Below are 6477 nucleotides of genomic sequence, written 5' to 3' on the forward strand. Positions count from 1 at the left end.
TGGAATTTAATTTAAGACCTTATGACCATAGGACATAGGAGCAGAATTAGGTCATTCAGTTCATTGAGTCTGCCCCACCATTCCACCATGATTTATGATCCCTTTTAACCCCATTCTCCTGCCTTCTCCCTATAACCTTTGATGCCCTGACAAACCAAGAACCTCTTAACCTCCGCTTTAAATATACCCAATGATTTGGCCTCCATAGCCGTCTGTGGCAATTAATACCACAAGTTCACCACCCTCAGGGTCACGAAGTTCCTCCTCATCTCTGTTCTAACTGGACGTCTATCCCTTTTGAAGTTATGCCATCTGGTCCTAGACTCACTTACTATAGGATAACATCTTCCCAATGCCCACTCTGTCTACTCTGCTCGGTTCAACAAGCTTCAATAAGATCCCCCCTCACTTTTCTAAACTCCAGTAAGTACAGGTCCAGAGCCATTAAACACTCTTCGTACTCTACCCCTTTCATACACAGAATTATTCTCAGGAACTTCCTCTGGTTCCATAATTCTGGAACACTTTATTTTTAACAAAAACTTAGCATTAATAACTACTTCTACTACTACTACTACGTCGACTTAGGCCTAGGGGGCCGGTGTCGGGCATGATGATGGACTCTCCACTTCTCCCTCTCCCTCATCAGTGTGTTCAGTTCATCTACATTAGCCGCGCCGCTGTCTTCTTGGAGCGTGTTGACCATCGTCTTGGGAGGGCACCCAGGGTTCATCCTCCCATGCTTGGGCTCCCATATGACTAGGCTGGCAGGTAGCTCGGGGTGGCGTAGACAGTGCCCCGCTAGTTGTAGTCTTCTCGCCTTGATTTTAGTGGTGAGCATCGGTAGGTTGTTATAGAGCTCAATGTTCGTCATGCTGTTGCCAACTCACGTCAAGAGCCATCCGGAGCATTCGTGTATAGCAACCATCTAGAGACTTTCGCATAGTCTTGGTGAGTGTCCACGTCTCGCATCCGTACGTGAGAATGGATTCAATGACTGCTATGAAAATCCTCTTTTTAAGCCCTCTGGTCAGGTTCGACTTCCAGATTTCCTTCATGTCGTTCATAGCCCTCCACGCCAGCACCTTCCGTATCTTCATGTCCTTCTCCGAACTCATCATTCTTGACCCGAGGTACTTGTAGTCAATCAATAATGATGATCAGAAGAAAATTGGATTGTCATAAAACCCTTCAATTTCTCTAATGTTCATTCAGGAGGCAATCTGTTTTACACAAACTGGTCTGCACATCAAAGTCAAATTCAAAGTCAAAGATGAGTTTTTTGTCATATGGCCACATACTTGAATGCAGAACGAGAGGAGTATCACAGCAGCATCAGAGACATGGCATTCACAAGAAAATAAACAAATAAACAAGCTAGAACAGAAAAAAAGCACTAAGTCCATTGTAGGGCAAAGAGGTCATAGAATCGTAGAATCATAGAAATCTACAGCACATAACAGATCCTTTGGCCTACAATGTTGTGCCGACCACGTAACCTACTCCAAAAGCTGCCTAGAATTTCCCTACTGCATAGTCCTTTATTTTTCTAAGCTCCACGTCCCTATCTAACAGTCTGTTAAAATACCCTTTGCATCCGCTTCCACCACCACCACCGGCAGTGCATTCCACACACCCACCACTCTGTGTGTGAAAAAGTTACCTCTGACATCCCCCTTGTACCTACTTCCAAGCACCTTAGAACTATGCCTCCCCATGTCATGGTGTTGTTATGCTGACATGGTGATCAAGGTTATGCAGGTTACTGTATGAATAAGAATCAGAATCAGATTTATTATCACTGACATATGATAGGACATTTGTTGACTTGCAGCAGCTGTACATACCATTATTATAAATGTAATGCCCTAGTTCCTATTTTGTTTTCTGTTATGCTGTTCTGTGCAAGCCGCTTGTTTGGGTTACTGTTGAATATAAGAGATTGGAGAACTGTGTGCCATCCAATTAGGATAGCCAGATTAAGGGGAGGTTTCTCTGGTGAGGGACATGAAGGTTGGGCTTGGGGCTCTTGGGAAGGGAAAGAAGAGAGAAGACGCCAGAGGGATTCGACTCGTAGCGGGGTCGTGATTCAACGGAGCCCAGGATGAGACTGAAGGAGGATCGGCGAAGGGGAAACTTGTGCACATTAGACTGTTTCATTAAAATGGGCCCTTTTCTTTTTTTTTGCTCTTTCTTTTCTCACCCTTTAGTCGACCGTCTGTTATCTCGTGGCACTTATTTGTAACGGGGTAACACATCACGCAGCTTCCACACAAACAGGGGGTTTTTGGGGGGCTTGAACCTCAATCTCACACGTCTGGAGATTGTCTTCCCTAGACTTATGCAGCCAATGGAACCAGAGTGTTTCATAAATTACAAGATAAATGAAGTATATAATAGAGCACAACAGAAGGGAAATCAATTAGTGTTAATTGGATCATGAACCATTCGGAAATCTGATGATGGAGGAGAAGAAGATGTTTCTGAATCATTGAGTGTGGGGTTTTGGGCTCCTGTACATCCTCCCTTGATAGTAGTAACAAGAAGAGGACATGTACTGGGCGGTGAGGGTGATTCATGACGGATGCTGTTTTTTAAGGCCTCTTGAGGATGTCCTTGATGGTTGGGAATGTTGTGTCTGTTATGGAGTTAGCTCAGTCTACAACCTACAGCATCCTCTTGTGATCCCGTGCTTGGAGCCTCCATCCCAACTAATCAGGTTACTCTCCACCAAACATTTTTGGAAATTTCTAAGATTCTTTGGTGATATCCAAATCACCTGAGACTCCTAATAAACGAGAACCTTTTATTCGTGATTTGCATCAGTATGTCGGGCCCAGGGCAGATGCTCTGTGATATTCATGCTGAGGAACTTAAAACTGCTCAACCTTTCCACTACTGGCTCTGATGACATCAGGTACTGATGAAGGATCTTGACTGAAAACATGACCATAAGGCCGTAAGTCAGAGGGGCAGAATTAGGCCATTCAGCCCATCGCGTCTGCTCCACCATTTCATCATGGCTGATTTATTATCCCTCTCAAACCCATTCTCCTGCCTTCTCCACATAACCTTTGACACCGTGGCAAATCAAGAACCTATTAACCTCTGCTTTAAATATGCTCAATGACTTGACCTCTATAGCCATCTGTGGCAATAAATTCCACAGAGTTACCATCCTCTAGCTAAAGAAATTCCTCTTCATCTCTGTTCTAAAGAGATAACATTCGGTTATGAGTCTGTGCTCTCCGATCCTAGACTCCCCACTCTAGGAAACTGATGGATATTCAATGTCTTTGGGACAGGGGGAGGGAGTTTTCTTTTTTGCCAGCCTCAGCTTTCTAAACATAGCAGCTATGAATTTCTACAGATCAAAGTGTCCTTAAACTTCCAACCAATATTCTTTGTTTGGCTTCTTATCATAAATGGGAGCCAGTTATCATGAACTAAGCGGATGAGCCAGTCTTCCTTGTTTGGATTTAAATGTGTATCACTGAAAATAAATGAACTGTGTTTTAAATTACTTTGTTAGGTGGAAGCATCTTCCTCTTGGTAGGGAGAGAGCACCCGCCACTCAAGTAGTGGGTATTGGCAGCCAAACTCACTGTGGAGAATAAACGGGGATGCACAAGGGGTGATTGGTAAGTTTGTGGCCTAAGGTAGAAGGAGTCAATTTTAGAAAACCTAGCACATTTATTTTTCAACATAGTCCCCTCCTACATTTACACACTTAGTCCAGTGGTCGTGGAGCATACGGATCTTGGACCTCTAGAAAGTGCCAACAGCAGGGGTGATTGATAAGTTTGTGGCCTAAGATAGAAGGAGCTGAGTTATACAGCTCTCGTTACATGCGCATGCAGTTCAACTCTTTCAGTGATTATGCAGAAAGTTTGAAGTTAATAACTCATCTCCTTCTACCTTAGGCCATGAACTTATCAATCACCCCTGATGAGTTATTAACTATATAACCATATAACAATTACAGCACGGAAACAGGCCATCTCAGCCCTTCTAGTCCGTGCCAAACTCTGACTCTCACCTAGTCCCACCGACCTGCACTCAGCCCATAACCCTCCATTCCTTTCCTGTCCATATATCTATCCAATTTAACTTTAAATGATAATATCAAAACTGCCTCAACCACTTCTGCTGGAAGCTCGTTCCACACAGCTACCATTCTCTGAGTAAAGAAGTTCCCCCTCATGTTACCCCTAAACTTTTGCCCTTTAACTCATATCCTCCTGTTTGAATTTCCCCCACTCTCAATGGAAAAAGCCTATCCATGTCAACTATATCTATCCCCCTCATAATTTTAAATACCTCTATCAAGTCCCCCCTCAACCTTCTACGCTCCAAAGAATAAAGACCCAACTTGTTCAACCTTTCTCTGTAACTTAGGTTATGAAACCCAGGCAACATTCTAGTAAATCTCCTCTGTATTCTCTCTATTTTGTTGACATCTTTCCTATAATTCGGTGACCAGAACTGTAGTCATAGTCATAGTCATAGTCATACTTTATTGATCCCGGGGGAAATTGGTTTTCGTTACAGTTGCACCATAAATAATAAATAGTAATAGAAATAGTAATAGTAATATTACTATTTGTAAGTAGTAAATAGTAATAGTCATAGAAATAATAAATAGTAATAGAATAGTAATAGAAAATAGTAATAAATAGTTAAATAGTAATATGTAAATTATGCCAGTAAATTATGAAGTAAGTCCAGGACCAGCCTATCGGCTCAGGGTGTCTGAGGAGTTGTAAAGTTTGATGGCCACAGGCAGGAATGACTTCCTATGACGCTCTGTGTTGCATCTCAGTGGAGTGAGTCTCTGGCTGAATGTCTCCTGTGCCCAACCAGGACATTATGTAGTGGATGGGAGACATTGACCAAGATGGCATGCAACTTAGACAGCGTCCTCTTTTCAGACACCATCGTGAGAGAGTCCAGTTCCATCCCCACAACATCACTGGCCTTACGAATGAGTTTGTTGATTCTGTTGGTGTCTGCTACCCTCAGCCTGCTGCCCCAGCACACAACAGCAAACATGATAGCACTGGCCACCACAGACTTGTGGAACATCCTCAGCATCATCCGGCAGATGTTAAAGGACCTCAGTCTCCTCAGGAAATAGAGACGGCTCTGACCCTTCTTGTAGACAGCCTCAGTGTTCTTAGACCAGTCCAGTTCATTGTCAATTCATATCCCCAGGTATTTGTAATCCTCCACCATGTCCACACTGACCCCCTGGATGGAAACAGGGGTCACCGGTACCTTAGCTCTCCTCAGGTCTACCACCAGCTCCTTAGACTTTTTCACATTAAGCTGCAGATAATTCTGCTCACACCATGTGACAAAGTTTCCTACCGTAGCCCTGTACTCAACCTCATCTCCCTTGCTGATGCATCCAACTATGGCAGAGTCATCAGAAAACTTCTGAAGATGACAAGACTCTGTGCAGTAGTTGAAGTCCGAGGTGTAAATGGTGAAGAGAATACTCCAAATTTGGCCTTACCAATGCCTTATACAATTTCAACATTACATCCCAACTCCTATACTCAATGCTCTGATTAATAAAGGCCAGCATACTAAAAGCTTTCTTCACCACCCTTTCCACATGAGATTCCACCTTCAGGGAACTATGCACCATTATTCCTAGATTCCTCTGTTCTACTGCATTCTTCAATGCCCTGCCATTTGCCATGTATGTATTGCCATGTATTACCATATAACTGATGAGTTATTAACCTCAAACTTTCTGCATCATCACTCAAAGGGTTGAACTGCATGTGCATGTGACGAGAGCTGTATAACTCATCTCCTTCTACCTCAGGCCATGAACTTATCAATCACCCCTGCTGTGGACACTTTCCCAAGACTTGTATGCTCCACGACCACTGGACTAAGTGTGTAAATGTAGGAGGGGACTATGTTGAAAAATAAATGTGCTAAGTTTTCTAAAATTGACTCCTACCTTAGGCCACGAACTTATCAATTACCCCTCGTAAACCAGTCTTTGAAGATTGAGTAGTGACAGTATAATCTCTGTCCTTGGAAAAATAAAGTCTCTGGCTGCCCATTCTATTTATGAATCTTATCACTTATGCACCTCTATCAAGTCACCTCTCATTCTCCTTTGCTCCAGAGTGAAAAGCCCTAGCCCTCACTCAACCTTTCCTCATAGGACATGCACTCTCTTCCAGGCAACATCTTGCTAACTCTTCTCTGCCCCCGCCCCCCACGAAGCTTTCACATCCTCCCTATAATGAGGGGACTAGAACTGAACACATTATTCCAGGTGTGGTCTAACCAGAGTTTTATAGACCTGCAACATTACCTCACAGCACTTGAATTGAATCCCCTGACTAGTAAAGTTCGAACCATGTGCCTCCTTAACCACCCCGTCAGCTTGCAAAGTGTTACAGTTCTAGACAATACAATTAGTTATATCGTAAATCATGCATTTTTGTTTTT

This window comes from Mobula hypostoma, chromosome 1, assembly GCF_963921235.1.
Source record: "Mobula hypostoma chromosome 1, sMobHyp1.1, whole genome shotgun sequence".
In the NCBI taxonomy this organism is placed as follows: Eukaryota; Metazoa; Chordata; class Chondrichthyes; order Myliobatiformes; family Myliobatidae; genus Mobula; species Mobula hypostoma.